The sequence below is a fragment of the Triturus cristatus genome, chromosome 2_2 (assembly GCF_964204655.1).
Source record: "Triturus cristatus chromosome 2_2, aTriCri1.1, whole genome shotgun sequence".
Classification (NCBI taxonomy): Eukaryota; Metazoa; Chordata; class Amphibia; order Caudata; family Salamandridae; genus Triturus; species Triturus cristatus.
The window spans coordinates 372,223,873-372,247,064 of NC_140582.1; positions in this window are offsets into that span (position 1 = coordinate 372,223,873).

Below are 23,192 nucleotides of genomic sequence, written 5' to 3' on the forward strand. Positions count from 1 at the left end.
ATTCTATTGAATATTAGGTCCCCTGGTATATCCGAGGGTGTGCCACCATTGCACACTTGTGAGGAGTGCGCTAGTGTGAATGCATTGATCTGTATTGCCAGCGGGGACCAGGTCTTAATTGGTGGAATTTGGGGTTCAGGAATTAACCACTGTACATCTTCTTCAGTGGGAATTGCATCAACCATATCTGGAAGGGGCTTGTGTTGACAGTTAAAATCACCCCCCATTATCTAAACAAGTATTTGGGGAGACAACTGGCATGAAAGAATTAAGTTGGTCAAAAGTCGGGGATTCCTTAGTCACACTCACAGGACGATAGTAGATGTTAACAAAGGCCAGTTCCAACTTGGTAGAGAAAATAAGTACTACACATAAAATATCACTAAACCCAGAGTCCAGGGATTTAGCCGTGCAGCCCAAGTGTGAACCCACCCAAATATATAAACCCCCGGATGGTCTGCCCCTGCCTCCCAAAATCGCTGGGATGGTGAACGAGGCAAACCCCACCCTGAGAGAATCTTCCCGTGCCCATGTCTCCTGGAATAGGCAGATATCAAACTGGTCAACAAAAAGCCCCCAATCAGGGCAGGACAGCTTACTTTTTAGACCAGCAACATTCCAGGATAAGATCTTTAAATTCCTTTCTTGGCTCAGGTTGTAGGTAGGGGCCACCGTGGCACGAGAATTAGATATATGGACATCCCCTACTAAATACAAGGGAGGGCAGGTAGGTGGCCAATTATGCAGTTTTTCCACCAAATCCCCAGAACTAAGGGGATCAATAGTTGCGGGGGCTTGCTGGCTAAAAGGGTTCTTTCCCTGACCTTGTTATGTCACAATCCACCTGTCGTAATGTTAAACCCAATTCGAGGATATTTTGTCATACCCCGAGATTCATGTACAATCTGGGTTGGGGAAACCTATTCTCCCTAGACTCTACATGGGGCCTTGCAGGTCCCTTTCCTAGTTTCTTTGGATGTCAATCCACTTCCTCAAGACAGTGAAATCTATTTCTTACTGGGACACTGTATAATAAGGGTCTGGAGGTAGGATAGTTATAGTCACGATGGTGCACTGACCCTCGGTCTAAGGGAGTACTGGCCCTGTGTAGTGTAGGATGGCGGGGATAGAAATGGTCCAGAAGTAGTGCTTGGATCTCTGTGTGGTACTCTTGAGGCCTATGATTCTGATTTAATAACCAACATACGGTCTGAGGATTTTTAACGTTTATAACCACACATTTGCCTTGGTTCATTTTTATGCCTTTTCACCCCACCAGCTCTGCAAACCATTATAATGTCTCCCGCCCTATCATAGGGAAACTGCCTATTCCTTGCCAGCCAGAATAAGCATTTGTTCCTGAGATCTAGGTGAGACTCTTGCTGGCCCTTCTTGAGCGAAGGTACCCCTGTAAGGATAATCACATGAGGGGGGGGAGTCTGGTGGCAAATTTATGCTAGGCTGAGTTATTACTTCTATACTGTCCGCTGAGCTCTCTCCCTCCCCATATCCCTCTCTGCACTCGGTGTTCCCTAGTTGACTAGTAGTGCTTTTACCTAGTCTCTGGCTGGTGGAGGCTGTAATGTCATTCCTAGCTTCACAGTTAGAGTTCCTGCATATTGTGTTGGTTGTGTGAGTTTGCTCCTGCTGTACACCTAAACCTGGCATGTACAGCCTAGCTAGTTGGTCACTATTGGAAGCATTATTATTAGGCCGTCTAAAACCCCCAATGCTGGTGAGATGTGCACTCTTGTGGGCACCCAATTTAACGGCAGGAGTTTGACCTTAGGTGTCTACCTGACGACTAAAGTCGGTCCTCTTCATCACTAATTGAGTTTGCTTAAGACCCATGAGTTCTTGTCTGCTGTCCACAAGTCTCTCTAGCTTGTGTATATAATCTGATAAAGGGGAAACCTCCTCCTTCACAATTTCTCTGATTTGGGCTAGTAAATCTCTAGTCATATCTTGCACCCAAGCTGGATCGGGTGGATCCCATTTGAGCATTAGCAGTTCAATTTTTGGAGGCATTAAGGATATCCGAGGATGCCACACTATCTATTGGGCCCCCTCTAAGTTTCTTACTCTTAGGTGCCCCCCGTTTGCTTGCTTACGCTTCCCGTTGTTACGCAAGGTGGGGGCAGGGCCGTCCTTGCAAGGTTCTATTCCAGATGTAGCTTCTTGGCTTAGAGATAGTAGAGGCACTGACACCTGGGATGGTGGGGAGTGGTTAGGGGTAAGAGCATTAGAAGTGGACAATTCTGAAGGCGGAAGACAAAGATCTGGGGTTAGTGATAACCGCCTTTCAGTGAGTTCAATCTCTGTTGTTACCACACCTATAGCCCTCTGCAATATTCTATCAATTGATGTCAGTGGTAACAGGGAAGAGGACGTTTTTTGCGGGCAAGGTTGTTTTACAGTACAAGCGCGTCTCCCCATTGCGGGCTTAGGGTGAATCGTAGGATGTACCCTCCTAGCTAGCAACTGCGTTACAGATAGTCAAACCAGAGATTCCCCGTGATCTACAATGCATGGGGTAGATATGGCTAATATTTAGACTAATGGGAGCAGAGTGTGTGTAAATCAAATATAGCACTTAGCAAGGTAGGGAATAAAAAAAATAAAAAATAAGGTTAACCCAATCAGAAGAAATATATATATAATCATCTAGGCTTCCCCAGTGCACAAAAACCCACTCCAAGTCCTTAGTCCTTACACTATTCCTCACATGAGTCCAAGGGGTTCACCAAGGCAAAGCCAGCTAGAGATGTTACCTACATCCAGCGTGGTCGTCAAGCTCAGGGGGGCAGGCGAGCAAAGTCTTACCCAAGATAATCCCGGAACATAAGGCGAAGAGACGTGGCCCTGCCTCTTCCTGGTGATGACGGGCAAGGACGGGCCAGCCCTTGGCCCGGGTGCCATCCGGGCACCGCCCACGCGCGTCCCGCACCACGGTGGGAGAGGCAGCGCTATAAGCACGATGGCCACGCCTCCCTCTCACCGGCAGCACCTGGCATAGGGCTGGGGACTCTTTTGATGAAGCAGTGCTGTAGATGCCATGAATCGCTGTGGCCGGGTATGTCTGCGGTGCTCCGGCCCCCTATTAGGACCAGGGTGATGATGGCAGTGAGCTCCAAGCCCCCAGACAGCAGGGGTAGAAACAGCAGGGCAGCAACAGTGGGTCCTGTGCCGCGGTGTGAGAGGCAGCGCTATAAGCGCGATGGCCACGCCTCCCTCTCACCGGTGGCACCTGACGTGGGGCTGGGGACTCTGGGACTTGTAGTCCTCATTTTGATGAAGCAGCGCTGTAGATGCCGTGAAGCACTGTGGCCGGGTATGTCCATGGTGCTCCGGTCCCCTATGAGGACCAGGGTGATGATGGCAGTGAGCTCCAAGCCCCCAGACAGCAGGGGCAGAAACAGCAGGGCAGCAACAGTGGGTCCCCTTTTTTTCCAAGATCATTTGTTCAGGGTCAACCCTAAGTCTTAACTATGGTTCAATTCCACTGTAAATTCAGCATTATTGCGATAACTGTGTATCATTTAGATCAAAGACTCAGCCACAAATAAATTACCAATATACAATTTCCTGTTCAAGGTATTAAAGAAAGGTGGCCACCCATTTGGATAGTGGCAAAAGAGTATAATCATTAATTTTCAAAATGATAGCTATTGACATTCACGCTCATAAAGTGCTCTAAATTAACGATAAATACAGAATCACTGGTGGATATTGTTCACATGCACTGTAACACCACTTGACAGACATTCAATGCTGCGTCTCTACGGTCATTAGATCGCTTTCTTTTATCAGCATCATATTGAGCTCTACAGATGATCTTCCTTAGGCACCCCAGCCATGCTCTTCATCATCTTTTATCTTCATCTGACTTCTGCAGCTGAGGTGGAAGCTACAGTTCCCAAAATCTGTCCTTATGGTGTTTGGTGTCCCCTGGCCATTTACCTGAATACATAATATTTTGGTGGAAGGCAAACTCTACTCAAATCAACTTTCAATCTCGAAGAAGAATAGTTAGTAACTGAGGTGGAAAGGGTGGTGTTCCGGGGTTTGAGGATATTTTTACTGCCTGATAGCTTAATGGCATGATCCTATAATACCATATTTATGGAAATGCATTTATTTTAAAATGTTTCATTTATTTCAACTTTCATCCTAGCCAATAATAAATACTGAAACAATCTGCTTTTAGAAAACAAACACTAAAATGAAGATACATAAAATAAAGTAAAATACACTGAAATCTGTTAGCGGCATGGTGAAGGCGAAGTAAAATAGTAAAAGTAAGGTAAAAGAAAAGGAAGATATAATAAAATACATTAACACATTAATGCTGAAGAAAGTTAAAAGCAAAATAAAGAAAGGTAAATTACAGTGTGGTAAATAAGTCATTAACAAAACAGATGTATTACAGACGGAGATTAACAATATAATGAAGTAATACAATAGCATTGACACTGCCTTCCTCTCATGCTGACAGTGATGCCTAAACGTCCTACATGCAAATTTTCTCATTCTGCTGGATAAAGGTGAGCATCAACACTAACTTACATGGGAGCCTGTCCAAGTGGGTGAGCATGACACCCTGAATATGCTTCCTAGGACTCCTAAAATTAAGTTGTTGTCTATTATGGACATTGCCCGTTTTGTGACTATATAGCAGTTGATCAAATCAGGTTCCCCGTTAGATTCCCTTCCATAGACTAAGCTCTGCCTTCTGGACCCTGATCTACTTGAACTGATGGTAAATCTTCTTAATTCCTCACTACAAGAGTTTTATTGTCCACAGACATGAAAGCTTGCTACGGTCCTACCACTTTTAAAGAAGCCTAACCTCAACCCTACAAACTGGTTAAACTTTAACCCCTTGCCTGCTCATGACGGCACCACTCCGTCATGAGCCACGGGCGCCGTGTGCTCATGACGGAGTGGTTCCGTCATTCTGCGGCCGTTGCGGCCGCTACGCCTACGCGGCACTGATTCCAGCCCTGTGCGGGTGAACAATGCAAGTGGGCGGAGTCGTGACGGAACCACTCCGTCATGAGCACAGCGCGCCCGTGGCTCATGACGGAGTGGTTCAGTGGTTCCGTCAAGAGCATGGCGGCGCCGCGCTCACCCCAAACCCCCCCAGCGCCGCGGCAAAATTAGTGCCGCGGCGAAGGGGTTAAACCAATTTCTATGCTGCCCATCTACTCCAGAATGTTTGGAAACAAACATGAACTCGCTGATTACTACCTTTGTGGAAGACCGAAACTTTTTACACCCCTCACAACTGGGTTTTAGGGCTAGACACAGCACTGAAACCGCCCTTCTAGGAGTCACCGAACATCAAATATGACTTCTGGATAAGGGTAGAACGGCCGCAGTTATTTTATTAGATCTTATATTGCCCTTTAACACTATGTCACATTTAATTCTAGTGGAAAGATTGGATACATTGAGTCTCCAGGAACCGGATTTAGCCTGACTGACCTGATTTCTGAAATCATACGTTTCAGGTTTCATGCCCAATGCTAGATCAGAGACGTGTGGTCTGACTTCTGGAATTTCCCAGGGCTCAGCCCTAAGCCCAATGCTGTTCAATTACTAGGTACGCCCCCTGGCGGATGAGGTGGAAAGCTGTGTCTTGACCCTATTAGCTTACCTAGCTGACTCACAGATGATTTTCTTTTTGACATCTGCACAGGGTCACAACCCTGGAGCCCTTATTTTAGGTCTAAGTGGGATTTCCACTTGGATGAACAGCAATTCCCTCAAACTAATGGCGAGAAGACCGAGATAATGGTCTTGGCAAGAATCCTTGGCTCAGGAGTCCATAGCATTGGCAGGAGTCTCTAGGGGTCCTCCCTGACTGTCTCCTAAGGTACAGAATCTTGGTTTCTGGCTGGACCAGAGTCTCTCCCTTAAACTTCAGTTGGCTAAGGTGGCCTCCACCTACTTTGCAGTGCTGAAGGGAGTAAACAAATAATTTGGATGATTCAGCTGTCAACCCAAAAGACAGTGATACAGGCTTTGATACTAGCAAGTATAGACTATGGCAACATTCTGTATATAGGAGTATATAAGGCAGCCATCTGATATCTACAAGGAGTACAGAAGTTCGCGGCCAGACTTTTGTATCATCTTCCGTCTCTAAACGGAAAATAATTGAACTTTATTTACAGAAGGCTAATCGTGACCGTAGGGAAAAGAACAGGCACTTACAGGTGCTTGCAGTTTACGACCAAATCCTGCCAAGTCCGGGGGAAGATTACTTTTACCTTTCCTCTGTCACTGTAGCTCAACCACAGATTTATTTGGTTGCGCTTCTGCCTGAATCTAATCCCTCTGATGGTTGGGTGCCCAGAGAAGAGGTTTAAGTATGCTGACTTGGGCCCCTGTCCCTGTGACAACTTTTCACCTCAGTGTGAGCTACATCTGATACTGTTCTGCAAGTTTTACCTTACCGAAAGAGAAATGTTCCTCCTCCTAATCTTAAGGTGACAAAACTTCATGCAATGCAGAGCGGCACTGCATTTTTTAAAAGCTCTTCCTAATCCCCACGTTTGTTTTATGGTTGCATCAACTGTTGTTTTTGCATTTGTCACCCCGAGTGGGAAGGGTATGCCCAGACATGGGTCCCGTGCTCTCCATGCCACTGGAATCAAGCTATCCTGGCTGAAGAGGGGTGAAACCCCGAAACCGGTCCTAGGATGCTTGTTTCTGGTCCAGGGAGGACCAGGCTTGGCAGTTCGGGCTGGACTGTTCCCATGAGGCACAAGGACAAGACTGATTTGCATATAGCCAGGTCTAAACTGGGGTGGCATGGGGAGCAAAAGAATGATGGATTTAACCCAGATCTCTTGACTGGGGGTGAATATTTTGATTTGTTCTGCATTCCGTCCATCAATAGTGTGTCTTTTGCATCTTTTCTGTGGGCATGCTGGAGGAATAGAAGGGGGCGAGGGGCTTGCTGTCATGAATTTTAGCATTCATGGATCAAAATGTATAGATAATCTTGTTTATAATAAGGCATGAAAAAAGTTTAAAACGTTTTTACCTGATGAAATTGTGCTTTTATGGTCTGTTTATGTATAGATCGAATAAAGATTTCTGTTCTGCTCTGTATCACCTTCCGAAACATGCCTCTGCTTCTAACCTCCTCCGCAAGCTTCACTGGCTCACTGTGGAAAAGAGAGTACAGTTTAAAGCCTTGTTCTATATGCACAAGTATATATCTGGTACAGGCCTACAATATATCCAAGACTTGGTGGTGCCTTATCAACCCATGTGCGTGCTGCGATCACTTAACTGGGTCCTGTGCATAGTGCACAGTAACCGACTGGCACGTATGGACGGCCGTTCCTTTTCATACATGGGCCCAGCGTTGCGGAAACACACTGTATGAGTGCTATATAGAACAGCAGTCATGCATAGTTTCAACAGTTTGGAGAAAAAAAACATTTCTCCTACTTTGCACCTACTTCACAGGGGTATAACCTTTGGCACATAGCGCTGTCTACAAATTCTAGTGGATTGGGCTTTGTTAAAAGATTTGGATAGTAGTATGGTAATGGCCATGTACCACACATGAGTTTCCCCCTTGATGTGAAGTAATGCAAAGTAAGGCTATTTGAGTTACTTTTAGACAACTTTCCAATCCAAAATTTTCTTTACTGGAAAGCAAATAGTTTAGCAAGAATTTGCGATGGGTTGCGTCATTTTATGTGACGTTGCACTAGCACAAAGTCTTGATAAATCTGCCCCATTGTTTGATGTCATGTGCCCTTGTGTGCTTGACACTTTTAAAAAAACATGACACGAAAAAAGACGGACTGTAAAATATCGGAGATGCAAATCATTTGCAATTCTTACGATTATAATATGACATCACTGTAGCAGCAATAAAAAGAAACAAAACAGTGCAAATCTGAATTAAACAAATGGTTGTGAGAATATGGAACATTTGTACTTCCTTATGAAAAGACCAAACTCAAACGAAAGCCCGATTGTAAAAGTAAGGCATATGAAAATGTTCATGTTCATTAAATTCTAAACGTGAGAATAGACACAAAATCTGTCTAAATAAGACAGAAAGTGTTCTAAATAACGTTGAATGTGACTCTTGCTTTCATAAACACAACCATTGAGTTGTACAGAGTTATTTTCCTTTTGTCAAAATTGTCACAGTTCGTTAAATTTGGAAAATTTGGCTGTTTTTATTTTATCTTTGGCCAAGACAAGGAGACTGAATCAAGTGGCACCTTCTTGTCCTTGAGATAAAATTGGGATATTCCTAGATTGCAACAAGGAAATCTAGATTTTATTAAAGGTAAGGAGTGTCATTATATGGTGTAATGCTTTAGTTATTTCAGCTCCCAGCAGCATTACAACAATATAGAGTATTAAGATGTCAACAAATACAACATCAAACGTCTCATGTACCTTCCTCGTTTGATTGCAGCTCCTAAACCGAGATGTACTATTTTTCGTTGCTCCTAGTTTTGTATTCAGGTCGACTCCTTATTACTCCTTCCATCTTACTCTTCATACCATTTTCCTTTCCCAATTTACTACAATTCTTTTCATTCTCTGAGATTTTCTTCATTGATTTCCCTTTCTTTCAATCACTGTATTTGTAGTTACAGATGTAGAGCGATCACCTCCAATTATATAATTCTTCCTCTACATCTTATTTTTACTTTTCTCTTTGACACTTTCCCTTTTCCTGTGCCAAAAGTGCAGGCTAATTTACGGGGTGATAATGCCCTCTACAAATCTGCGTAACATAACATCATGTGACTTGGTACTCCTTTTTAAGGTGCTGCATGTCTTTTGTTGCAAAGCACTCCTTGCTGTTGTTCCTCTCCATAACTCTCCGTCACTCGCACATCATCATGCTCTATCTTACCCCATTTTAAAGATGCTCTGCGCCCTTTATTGATATGTGCTCACTGCTTGCACTCTTCTCCTCCACTTGAAACTCTACCAGCAACAAGCTGAATGACTTGTCTCACAGTGCCTTGCGATTTTCATGACGAATAATGGATTTCCAGTTGCCCAAGTCCGTTCATCTTAAGCAAAAAAAAGTGGTAGATGGAAAAAGTATAGAGTAAATAAGTTTAAAAGGCTATTTTATTACTTTAAAGAATCCTTATGTAACCTTTTGAAAGATTATATATAACCCTCTGAGGACCATTCATTTTCTTCCAAACCATCTAAGGGCCTGATTATTGCAGCGGGATTGGGATCAACCAACAAGAAGTCGGTGGTCCCAACTGTCAAATTATGATGTGACTGCCATGTAGACGGTTAGAATCATAGCTTTTTTCTTTGCACTTTGTGCTGCGGCCTGAATAGGCAATAGAAAAGGGGATGGTTTGCAACATCCATGCACCATGTGCCAGCCACGATGTGGTGCCTGGCACACTGGGTATGGCTGTATGGGGGGAACCACAGGTGCCCCAGTCCTCATAACAGAGGCCGAGATGGGATGGGGGTCCTTTTAGAGTCCCCAAAGTCCATTTTCAACAGCCTTTCCATAGCAGTCAGACCACCATGGAAAGGCTTTTGGAAAGGGACATTGTAATCCCTAGGGCAGTGCCTCATCAGGCACTGCCCCTATTGTAGGGAATTTGATCCACCCAACATGCCAACGGTCTCCTTAAGCCCATTGTAAGCGTTGGTCGGTCTCTTTGACCAATGCAGTCCGACCGACTGCATCATAATGTGGCGTCGGACCTCTCTGCCGGATCTGGGTTTGACTGCCACCGATGGACTGTCCGTGGTGGTCTGACTGACATTCAAATGATGCCCTATATTATAGAGAAATTTACCAATGAGCCTCCATCCTCCCTTCTTATCTCAACAAGTTAGGTTTCAAAGCTGGGGCTGACTCTTATAAAAGACCTGAGGCTTCCTTATTGTTTTCTCTAGAATACCTATCATCAGCATGGTTAGCTGCTATCCAAGATGCTCTCACTATGAATTAACCACCTTAGCCTTTAAATTCTTGCTCATCATAAAAAATTAGGGCCAAAACATATGTCAATATGTTAATTAATGGATATACTAGTAGGTGAACCAAAAACACTCAAAAGTGCAAGCACTTCTACCCTGAGTCTCCACATAAGCTTCCTGCTTAACAACCCACTAATTCATATTTACGCTCAAACTCAGGGTCTTCTTTTTCCAAGGCCAGGCTTATGGAAAATACAAGTGATTAAGATGGCCTAGTCTTTTCTCCCTGGCAAACAGTGAGAAACTGGGAATGGAAGTGGGCCTCACCTTTGAAGGTGACTTAGGTGATGCCTTACTGCATCAGGCACTAGCTCCTACCACAGTGTCTTTGCTTTGAAGAGTACATCTTTTCTAGATTTAAAGGATGAACCTATATTTGACCCCATTCATCATCTCCACCTTATATCCAGATACTGTTCCCCCATTGACTGTATGACCCTGTTTGCTAGACATTGGCTCTGCAAACCACTGGATAGACCTTTGAGGTTTACTCTCAAAGAAGAATGGACAAGGCATACTCTACGTGATAAGACTTGTTCCACACCGAGGTAGACCCTAATATGGTCTCATTCATACTCCGTTATGGCCATGATCCTTGCTTTGTTCGCCTTAAGTTGGCAGGGTATGCCCAGACGGGGGTCCCTTGCTCACTTTACGACTGGATTCAATCTAGCCTGGCTGATTAGGGCTGTTAGCCTGAAACCGGTCCCAGGATGCTTGTTTCCGGTCCAGGGAAGACATGGCTTGGCAGTTCAGGCTGGACTTTTCCCATGAGGTACAGAGTTAAGACTGATTTGCATAAAGCTGTGTCTGAACTGGGGTGGCGAAGAGAGGTAAAGAACGATGATGAATTCAACCCAGATCTGTGACTGGGGGTGAGAGTCTGAAAAATTTCAGTACTTCGTCCATCATCTCCTTGTGTTTGCTTTGTTCGCCCTGAGTTGGCAGGGTATGCCCAGACGTGGGTCCCTTACTCACTTTGCCACTGGATTCAAGCTAGGCTGGTTGATTAGGGTTGTTAGCCTAAAACCGTTCCCAAGATGCTTGTTTCCCGTCCAGGGAAGACATGGCTTGCAAGTTCGGGCTGGACTGATCCCATGAGGCACTGGGTCAAAACTGATTTGCAAAAAGCTGTGTCTAAATTGGGGTGGGAAGTGAGCTGAAGAACGATGATGGATTCAACCCAGATCTGTGACTGGTAGTGAGTGTCTGAAAAGTTTCAGAGCTCCGTCCATCATCTCCTTGTGTTTGCTTTGTTCGCCCTAAGTTGGTAGGGTATGCCCAGACGTGGGTCCCTTGCTCACTTTGCCACTGGATTCAAACTAGCCTCGCTGATGAAGGCTGTTAGACAAAAAACGGTCCCAGATTGCTTGTTTCCAGTCCAGGGAAAACATGGCTTGGCAGTTCGGGCTGATCTGTTCCCATGAGACACAGGGTCAAGACTGATTTGCATAAAGCTGGGTCTGAACTGGGGTCGCAAAGTAAGCTAAAGAACGATAATGGATTCAACACAGATCTGAGACTGGGGATGAGTGTCTGAAAAGTTTCAGTGATCCGTCCATCATCTCCTTGTGTTTGCTTTGTTCTCTCTAAGTTGTCAGGGTATGCCCAGACGTGGGTCCCTTGCTCACTTTACGACTGGATTCAAGCTAGCCTGGCTGATGAGAACTGTTAGCTCAAAACCATCCTAGGATGCTTGTTTTCAGTCCAGGGAAGGTATGGCTTGGCAGTTTGGGCAGGACTGTTCCCATGAGGCACAGAGTCAAGACTCATTTGCATATAGCTGTGTCTGAACTGGAGTGGCGAAGAGAGCGAAAGAATGATGATGAATTTAACCCAGTTATGTGACTCAGGGTGAGTTTTTGAAAAGCTTTAGCGCTCCGTCCATCATCTCGTTGTGTTTGCTTTGTTCACCCTATATTGACAGGGTATGCTCAGACGTAGGTCTCTTGCTCACTTTGCCACTGGATTCAAGCTAGCCTGGCTGATGAGGGCTGTTAGCCCAAAACCGGTACCAGGATATTTGTTTCCAGTCCAGGAAAAACATGGCTTGGCAGTTCGGCAGGACTGTTCCCATGAGGCACAGGGTCAAGACTGATTTGCATAAAGCTGTGTCTGAACTGGGGTGGCAAAGTAAGCTAAAGAACGATAATGGATTCAACACAGATCTGTGACTGGGGGTGAGTGTCTGAAAAGTTTCAGTGCTCCGTCCATCATCTCCTTGTGTTTGCTTTGTTCTCCCTAAGTTGGCAGAGTATGCCCAGACGTGGGTCCCTTGCTCACTTTACGACTGGATTCAAGCTAGCCTGGTTGAGGAGGGCTGTTAGCCCAAAACCATCCCAGGATGTTAGTTTGCAATCCAGGGAAGACATGGCTTGGCAGTTCGGGCTGGACTGTTTCCATGAGGCACAGAGTCAAGACTCATTTGCATATAGCTGTGTCTGAACTGGGGTGGCGAAGGGAGCTAAAGAATGATGATGAATTCAACCCACTTCTGTGACTGGGGGTGAGTGTCTGAAAAGTTTTAGCGCTCCGTCCATCATCTCCTTGTGTTTGATTTGTTCGCCCTATATTAGCAGTGCATGCCCAGATGTAGGTCTCTTGCTCACTTTGCCACTGGATTCAAGCTAGCCTGGCTGAGGAGAGCTGTTAGCCCGAAACCATCCCAGGATGCTTGTTTGCAGTCCAGGGAAGACATGGCTTGGCAGTTCGGGCTGGGCTGTTCGCATGAGGCACAGAGTCAAGACTCATTTGCATATAGCTGTGTCTGAACTGGAGTGGCAAAGGGAGCTATAGAATGATGATGAATTCAACCCAGTTCTGTGACTGGAGGTGAGTGTCTGAAAAGTTTCAGCGCTCCGTCCATCATCTCCTTGTCTTTGCTTTGTTCTCTCTAAGTTGGCAGGTTATGCCCAGACGTGGGTCCCTTGCTCACTTTATGACTGGATTCAAGCTAGCCTGGCTGATGAGAGCTGTTAGCTCGAAACCATCCTTGGATGCTTGTTTTCAGTCCAGGGAAGGCATGGCCTGGCAGTTCGGCAGGACTGTTCCCATGAGGCACAGAGTCAAGACTCCTTTGCATATATCTGTGTCTGAACTGGGGTGGCGAAGAGAGCGAAAGAATGATGATGAATTCAACCCAGTTCTGTGACTCGGGGTGAGTGTCTGAAAAGTTTCAGCGCTCCGTCCATCATCTCCTTGTGTTTGCTTTGTTCGCCCTATATTGGCAGGATATGCCCAGACGTAGGTCTCTTGCTCACTTTACCACTGGATTCAAGCTAGCCTGGCTGATGAGGGCTGTTAGCCCAAAACCGGTACCAGGATGCTTGTTTCCAGTCCAGGGAAAACATGGCTTGGCTGTTCGGGCTGGACTGTTCCCATGAGGCACAGAGTCAAGACTGATTTGCATAAAGCTGTGTCTGAACTGGGGTGGCAAAGAGAGCTAAAGAATGATGATGAATTCAACCCAGTTCTGTGAATGGTGGTGAGTGTCTGAAAAGTTTCAGCTCTCCGTCCATCAACTCCTTGTGTTTGATTTGTTCTCCCTATATTAGCAGGGTATGCCCAGATGTAGGCAGCCGCGGTCGGTAGTAGGAGTTCCTGCAGGGCGGTGACGTGGGGAGGAGGAGGGGCAGGGTGGGGGGTAGTAAACTATGGATTACGGAGGTTTACAGGTAAGTAAACATATAAATTAATAAAACGAATTTTGTTGCGTGCACTGCATCCCCAAAAGCGATGCAGTGCACGCAACGAAATTCGTTTTATTAATTTATATGTTTACTTTCCTGTAAACCTCCGTAATCCATAGTTTACTACCCTCCACCCTGCCCCTCCTCCTCCCCACGTCACCGCCCTGCAGGAACTTCTACTACCGACCGCGGCTGGATGTAGGTCTCTTGCTCACTTTGCCACTGGATTCAAGCTAGCCTGGCTGAGGAGGGCTGCTAGCCCGAAACCATCCCAGGATGCTTGTTTGCAGTCCAGGGAAGACATGGCTTGGCAGTTCGGGCTGGACTGCTCCCATGAGGCACAGAGTCAAGACTCATTTGCATATAGCTGTGTCTGAACTGGGGTGGCAAAGTGAGCTTAAGAACAATGTTGGATTCAACCCAGATCTATGACTGGGGGTGAGTGTCCAAAAAGTTTCAGTACTCCACCCATCATCTTCAACTTTTGTTCGCTCTAAGTTGGCAGGGTATGCCCAGACGTGGGTCCCTTGCTCACTTTGCCACTGGATTCAAGCTAGCATGGCTGATGAGAGCTGTTAGCTCGAAACCATCCTTGGATGCTTGTTTCCAGTCCAGGGAAGGCATGGCTTGGCAGTTTGGCAGGACTGTTCCCATGAGGCACAGAGTCAAGACTCCTTTGCATATATCTGTGTCTGAACTGGGGTGGGGAAGAGAGCGAAAGAATGATGATGAATTCAACCCAGTTCTGTGACTCGGGGTGAGTGTCTGAAAAGTTTCAGCGCTCCGTCCATCATCTCCTTGTGTTTGCTTTGTTCGCCCTATATTGGCAGGATATGCCCAGACGTAGGTCTCTTGCTCACTTTAGCACTGGATTCAAGCTAGCCTGGCTGATGAGGGCTGTTAGTCCAAAACCGGTACCAGGATGCTTGTTTCCAGTCCAGGGAAAACATGGCTTGGCTGTTCGGGCTGGACTGTTCCCATGAGGCACAGAGTCAAGACTGATTTGCATAAAGCTGTGTCTGAACTGGGGTGGCAAAGAGAGCTAATGAATGATGATGAATTCAACCCAGTTCTGTGAATGGTGGTGAGTGTCTGAAAAGTTTCAGCTCTCCATCCATCATCTCCTTGTGTTTGATTTGTTCTCCCTATATTGGCAGGGTATGCCCAGATGTAGGCAGCCGCGGTCGGTAGTAGGAGTTCCTGCAGGGCGGTGACGGGGGGAGGGGGAGGGGCAGGGTGGGGGGTAGTAAACTATGGATTACGGAGGTTTACAGGTAAGTTAACATATAAATTAATAAAACGAATTTTGTTGCGTGCACTGCATCCCCAAAAGCGATGCAGTGCACGCAACGAAATTCGTTTTATTAATTTATATGTTTACTTACCTGTAAACCTCCGTAATCCATAGTTTACTACCCTCCACCCTGCCCCTCCTCCTCCTCACGTCACCGCCCTGCAGGAACTTCTACTACCGACCGCGGCTGGATGTAGGTCTCTTGCTCACTTTGCCACTGGATTCAAGCTAGCCTGGCTGAGGAGGGCTGCTAGCCCGAAACCATCCCAGGATGCTTGTGTGCAGTCCAGGGAAGACATGGCATGGCAGTTCGGGCTGGACTGTTCCCATGAGGCACAGAGTCAAGACTCATTTGCATATAGCTGTGTCTGAACTGGGGTGGCAAAGTGAGCTTAAGAACGATGCTGGATTCAACCCAGATCTATGACTGGGGGTGAGTGTCCAAAAAGTTTCAGTACTCCACCCATCATCTTTAACTTTTGTTCGCTCTAAGTTGGCAGGGTATGCCCAGATATGGGTCTCTTGCTCACTTTGCCACTGGATTCAAGCTAGCCTGGCTGATGATGGCTGTTAGCCCAAAACCGGTCCCAGGATGCTTGTTTCTGGTCCAGGGAAAACATGGCTTGGCAGTTTGGGCTCGACTGTTCCCATGAGGCACAGGGTGAAGACTGATTTGAATAAAACGGTGTCTCAACTGGGGTGGCAAAGTAAGCTAAAGAACGATAATGGATTCAACACAGATCCGTGACTGGGGGTGAGTGTCTGAATAGTTTCAGCGCTCCGTCCATCATCTCCTTGTGTTTGCTTTGTTCTCCCTGAGTCGGCAGGGTATGCCCAGACATGGGTCCCTTGCTCACTTTACGACTGGATTCAAGCTAGCCTGGCTGATGAGGGCTGTTAACCAGTCCTAGGATGCTTGTTTCCAGGCCAGGGAGGACATGGCTTGGCAGTTCGGGCTGGACTGTTCCCATGAGGCACAGGGTCAAGACCGATTTGCATATAACTGTGTCTGAACTGGGGTGGCGAAGAGAGCTAAAGAAAGATGATGGATTCAACCCATATCTGTGACTGGGGGTTAGTGTCTGCAAAGTTTCAGTGCTCCGCCCATCATCTCCTTGTGTTTGCTTTGTTGGCTCTAAGTTGGCAGGGTATGCCTAGGTGTGAGTCCCTTGCTCACTTTGCCACTGTTTTCAAGCTAGCCTGGCTGATGAGGGCTGTTAGCCCGAAACCAGTTCCAGGATGCTTGTTTCCAGTCCAGGGAAGAAATGGCTTGCAAGTTTTTGCTGGACTGATCCCATGAGGCATGGGGTCAAGACTGATTTGCACAAAGCTGTGTCTGAACTGGGGTGGGGAAGTGAACTAAAGAACGATAATGGATTCAACCCAGATCTGTGACTGGGGGTGAGTGTCTGAAAAGTTTCAGCCCTCCATCCATCATCTATTTGTGTTTGATTTGTTTGCCCTAAGTTGGCAGGGTTCGCCCAGAAGTGCGTCCCTTGCTCACTTTGCCACTGGATTCAAGCTAGCCTGGCTGATGAGGGCTGGTAGCCCAAAACCGGTCCCAGGATGCTTGTTTCCGGTCCATGGAAAACATGGCTTGGCAGTTCGGGCTGGACTCTTGCCATGAGGCACAGGGTCAAGACTGATTTTCATAAAGCTGTGTCTGAACTGGGGTGGCGAAGTGAGCTAAAGAACGATGATGGATTCAACCCAGATCTGTGATTGGGGATGAGTGTCTGAAAAGTTTCAGCGCTCCGTCCATCATCTCCTTGTGTTTGCTTTGTTCACCCTAAGTTGGCAGGGTATGCCCAGATGTGGATCCTTTGCTCACTTTGCCACTGGATGTAACTGGCCTGGCTGATGAGGGCTGTTTGCCCAAAACCGGTCCCAATATGATTATTTCCGGTCCAGGGAAGACATGGCTTGGCAGTTCGGGCTCGACTGGTCCCATGAGGCACAGGGTCAAGACTGATTTGTATAAAGCTGTGTCTGAACTGGGGTGGCGAAGTGAGCTAAAGAACGATGATGGATTCAACCCAGATCTGTGATTGGGGATGAGTGTCTGAAAAGTTTCAGCGCTCCGTCCATCATCTCCTTGTGTTTGCTTTGTTCACCCTAAGTTGGCAGGGTATGCCCAGATGTGGATCCTTTGCTCACTTTGCCACTGGATGTAACTGGCCTGGCTGATGAGGGCTGTTTGCCCAAAACCGGTCCCAATATGATTGTTTCCGGTCCAGGGAAGACATGGCTTGGCAGTTCGGGCTCGACTGGTCCCATGAGGCACAGGGTCAAGACTGATTTGTATAAAGCTGTGTCTGAACTGGGGTGGTGAAGTGAGCTAAAGAACAAGGATGGATTCAACCAAGATCTGTGACTGGGGGTGTGTGTCTGAAACGTTTCAGCGCTCCGTCTGTCATCTCCTTGTGTTTGCCATGATCCTAGGGAAGTCATCGGCCATGCCCTATAATGTTTCTAGCATTATGGACTTGTTATTGCCAGCATCTTGAGCAGCCTAATAGACATGGTAGAATGTGATTTTAGCAAAAGTGATCAGCACTCACTATTTATTCCTTTATACAAGCAATTGTACATTCCAAATAACTTGAATCAAATAATGCAAAGACTCCACTTGAATTTGTTTAAATATTTCTTCATTGTCCTAAATTGATGTTCCTGTTTCTTCTTATGTTAGCCATCGAATGTAGCCAACGTGTCTTCCCAGAGACTTCTTCAGGACTTTTCAAATGTTCTCACCCCATACTTGTTGTATGCAGATCGGACCTGACATGCAGGGGAAAAGCTTATTTGGTTCAGTCATGAACCTTACTCTTAGACATGGAGCTCCTATTGTTTGTTCAATGACATCTGTCTTCCATACATCCATTTCATATCCAAGTTGACATCAAAATCTCAGTCACTTTTCTTTATTTCTCAAACAGTGTATCTGGAATCAGTTTAAAAAAAAAAAGAAAAATAAAAGGCTGAATGTGATGCTTCTTCTCCTGAGTTGATTGACTTTCCCTCCCTCCAGTATTAGGCACAAAGAGCTGTATGCCTCCTCGGTCATACCAACACAACATTACAGCTGAGAGCCCCTTGACCCTAAGATTGGCCATAGGGGCACTCACAAACACAAGAATGACTTAGGAGGTCTCCTTTTCAGGGAACCCTTCCTCAAGGAAATTTCTAAATGTGTAAACAATTTCTCCTCCTTGATTCGAGCCCAATCCACTGTCAAAAATGACTTCTGTAAATTACATGTTTATGGGCTGGCCAGTGCCATAGTAAGTCTTACTGGCCACCAGGGACAGGCCTCAGACTGCTTCCTCACTCCTGGAGAAGCCTGGCAAATTTCCCACTTTTTCAGTGACATATTTTCATTTAGAAGAGGAGACTTCTCACAAAAGGCTGTTGAGGAGGCACCTTTCAGCCCTAGTTCTACTTCAGGTGAGCCCTCTACCTTTCTTTTCTCTTCCTTCTCTTCCCTCAACTCCTGTAGAGGGCTGCATTGTCTCTTTCCTTCATAATTGGAGACATAATACATCGAACCCCTGAATTCTCCAAACTGTTCAAGGTTTAACTTTCTCGAAGCCCATATTCAATTCCACTCCTACCCCTACACTCTTTCTTACCAGACAAAGCATTCCTAGTTGTTAGGCCTGTCAGACTTAGGGTGGTCTTCCCCCACACCTATTGCCTACGTACCTCAATTTTTGTGTTGAAATTAATTTTTGTTAGCCTTAGGTCTCTAAGCACTTTACTACTGCTAACCAATGCTTAAGTGCTTATACTGGCTCCACTAAACATGATTTCATTGGCTTACACCTGATTGACATATTTAGTTTACTTAGAAGTCCCTTGTAGAGTGGTATACCATATACCCAAATCCTGAAAACTAAATGCTACCAGTGGGCCTGCAGCAGTTATTGTGCTACTCAATTGCATAGCACCTTAAAACATGTCCCAGGCCTGCCAATGCAGCCTGAATGCAGTGTTAAACTGCTGCCATTATGGGCAGAGTTTTTCTTGGGTGGTCAAGAGACGTCAGGTCCAGGGGGTGAAATGCATCACATAACCTTGTTGCCATGGCGGTACTGTCTGTCACCTGGGATGCATTTGTGAGCAAGTTAAGGTTAGATGCTGTAGGAAGGTGGAATCTGACTATATGGTTTCCCCCACTTTTGCCTGGTGTTTTGCTGGTTTATGACTTAGTTGGACTGGGATCCTGCTATTCAGGACCCCAGTCTACCTGCTTTCTCTGTAAAATGGATTCCATGTACATTAGGTACATCTCTAATTGGATTCTGGAGTGCCATGTAAGTCCCTAGCAGCAGCGGTCCGTGGAGGGAGTTCCATGGGGCGGAAAGGCGGGGTGGGGGAGGGGCAGAGTGGGGGGGTACTAAACACCGGAAAATGGATAATTGGAGGTAAGTAAACAATTAAATAAATAAAACGAATTTTGTAGCGCGCGCTGCACTGCATTTAGTGATGAAGGGCGCGCTACAAAATTCGTTTTATTTATTTAATTGTTTACTTACCTCCAATTATCCATGTTCTGGTGTTTAGTACCCCCCGCCCCGCCTTTCCGCCCCACGGAACTCCCTCCACGGACCGCTGCTGGTCCCTAGTATATGGTATACTATGTACCCAGGGCATAGGTACCTCAGAGGCCTACCAGGGGCTGAAGCATGTATTATGCCACTCCTGGGAAGCACTCCAAAATGACACCACAGGTCTGCTACTGCAGCCTGGGTAATGAGGTGTATGCACCCCTTACTGTGGTATAGGCTACCTATATCACTACTATTGCACACACATATAAAACCTATAAGTCACTCCTATGGCAGGCCTTAACAATCCTGAAGGCAGAGTGCTTGGTTTTTATGTGAGAGCGTGCCCCTGCATGAGCAGAGCCCCTCTGCAGCATTCGGAGTACCTCTTCTCATGCAGTTTGTGGTGCAGCCTGACCATATACTCTTAAGTGCATTATAACCTCGCGGTAAATACTAACTTTGGACTGGCTGCACGGAAACATGTTGTGTTTGGTGTCAAACGCTTTGGAATACTACCCCCCCGCCAATTCTAGCGGCAGGGGTAGCATTCCACCCTTCTAGAGGGAGAGACATGTTCACACTGGTCTACCCGGTAAAGACTTTCTAAAGCCCTGGCATCACAAATTGATGCCACTGCCACAGACACGGTTCTGGCCTCCTGCTGCTGACCGAAACTCCGGCAGGGGAGGCCTGGAAAATAGGTTTCCTGTCCCAGGGAGGTGTAACCACCTCCTGAGACAGGCAGATGTGTATTGGGGCTGGGCGGGAGCACTCTCTGGTGCTTTGAAGTCCTGCACTGGGGGCACACTTGGTGTCCCTGTGCACTGAAGATCTCTGGCCTCCACTCCACGAGTGACCCGTGGGCCGGTTTCAAGTTCGACTGCTTGAGGCTCCTTCGCGATCGCTAGCCCTTTGGCTAGTGGGTCCCCACAAAGGCAACTCCTCTTCTGATTGGGCTTTCCTGGTTGCTCCGGACATGCCCCAACTTACCCTTGCTGGGTGAGTCCCCCAAACCTTGCTGGTCTGCACCGACGTCCTTTTTCTATTTCCACGTGACTTGCCGTTACCAAGGCTTGTTGGGTCCATCCGGGTCGCCGACACTGCAGCACTCGACAAACTTTGTGGGACAGCTCGAATCGAGCTCCTGGTTGTCGTCAACACCTCCTGGACCTCGTGGCTGAAGAGTCAAGACACCCGTCAACTCACCTGAAGCACCCGACATCTGTGGGCACTGGACTATCGTGCCCTTGGTCACTGGTAAGTGACCCAGACTCTGTCCCCTCTGCTTTCAGGTTCCTTCCAACCTAGATCCAGGCTTTGATCTCTCTGGACACTTCTCTTCATGGCAGCAGCACTTCCTGAGCAGCTTCCATTGAAAACAGTGACGCGACCCGACACCATTTGACACCTATGCACCCGGCTTCCCTGGGTGAGGTAACTCGAGTACTCCGGTGCTCCCGTGGGTGTTGGCCCTAGAAACCTCTAAGTCCAAAAGGGTTCGCTCGTAGTCATCCTCTAAGTGTCCTTAAACTCTTAATTTCCAACCACGACTTTCCCCATAGAAGTTAATGGCGATTCACGGCTGTGTTCTCACACTGCACACGTCCCCCGTGGGTCCCCTGTGTCACTACCTTGGGTGGTTCCTTGTGGTCCAAGCACTTCTACAGGCTCTAGGCCTTGTGTCTAGTTCAGTCGAGGTTCTTATACCACTTTATTGGTATATGGTTTGGTACGCCCCTAGGGCCCAAACGTGTATTTGTGCTTTTACTGTTGAATACTGACTTGTAACTTAAGTACTTCGAACTCCAGCCTCATAATGAGACTAGGGGGTGTGTTTTATCTTAAATATATATATTTTAAATATATACCTGGTGTGGTTGTCCTTTCATTTGGTCATTCAAGAGATTATAGACTGGTAAAACAAGCTGCTTTACATTCCTTCAAGACTTAGCCTGAAGGCTGCTCTCCATAACTACCACTAGGATAGCTTTCAATAAAGGTTGTCTTTAACCTATCACCATAAGGGGTTGTTTGGACTGATACAAGGTGCCCACTATAACTAGTGGACAGCATATATCAGGCCAACTTCTCACAGTTGCTGCACAGATGGAGACCACAGGTGTGGATAAGGGTTCTCCATTGGTCAGTTCAGTGGCTCAGGAGAATGTAAATAGAGGAAACCATCTGAATTCAGAAGGGCGAAGAACTAACAAGTGCCTATGCAGTAGAGAGCCATTGTCCATGTTCTATCTCTTGAGCAGGGAAACCCATCAAGGTATTGATTAGTCTATCTTGGCTTTATTCTGGAGGGTGGTTTTGTTGGATTTGGCCTTCTTTGCAGTGTCACCCCAAACCTTTTACCTCCTTTACTCCTATTTTTGCTAAAATTGTTTGTGTTGGCCTTAGGACTCTGTGCACTTCACCATTGCTAAACAGTGCTAAAGTACTCATATATTCACTCATTTAATCATAGATAAAATTGGCTTACACCTGATTGGAATCTAATTAACTTATAAGTCCCTTGTTGAGTGGTATACCATATAGCTAGGGCCTGTAAATTAAATGCTACTAATGGGCATGTCACACATATTGGACCAGCCTTGTAAATAGCCCAATAAAACATGTCCCAAGTCTGCCATTGCAGCTTGAATGCAGTTTCAAACTGCCATGTCGACCTTGCAATATAACACTCCTTGCCATGCCTTAAACACTCCTTTTATTGCATATAAGCCACCCCTAAGGTATGCCATTGGTAGCTCAAACTCCTAATGCCGTTTTTCACGAATGTGAAGCCTGTCTGTCCCATAAGATAGCATTGAGTTGCTTTATTATATTTAATAAGTGCTACATTCATTTTGATTGGGACCAGGTAGCCAGTTCATATTTGGTATCTATGAAATTGCAATGTAAAGTCTTCTTTAATGGTAAAGTCAGCTTTTTAATTACAATTTTGAATATGCCACTTTTAGAAAATTGTCATTTCCCTGCCCTTATTCCTTTTGTGCCTGCAACATGTCTTAAGTTTTATGAATTTCCCCCAGCCAGTTAAAGAATAGAGAGTTTAGGTGTGCCTGAATGGGCCATCTGCAGGCAGGATGGTGGGGGTGTAAATACCCACTTGCAACTGAATAGGCTGTGCTCTGCCTTCACAGTAAGGACTTATCACCTCCACATTGTCACTTCAGCCTGATTGTAGCCAGGTCAGGGGAGTCTGAAAATTCCATGCACTTCAAAGACACTTTCCAGAAGCTTCTCCAACCTTCTAGATGAAGGGCACCAAATATAAAAATAGGACCCTCAGAGCCACTCTTTAGTTCACTCCTGGACCTGCAGAAGGGCTCTCAGAGGACTGCCTACATCTGTGACCTGCTGTACACTCTGCTTGAGTGCTTTGATGTACCTGAAAAAACAGCTTTTTCTGCCTGGAGCCTGCCTTGAACTCTCAGAGGCCAGTCCTGCTGCTGAGCCCTGCATCTTCACCTGAACCCAGGACAGCTTGAGTGACTTCAAGGGCTAGTTTTCCTGGCTTCCTGTTCAGAGCCACAGGGACATAAAAAGCTCCCACTATCTTGAACCAGCAAGTGGACCCAGCCTGAGTGAGCCCTGAACCCCCAGGTGGTGTCCCACCACTCCTGGACCCTT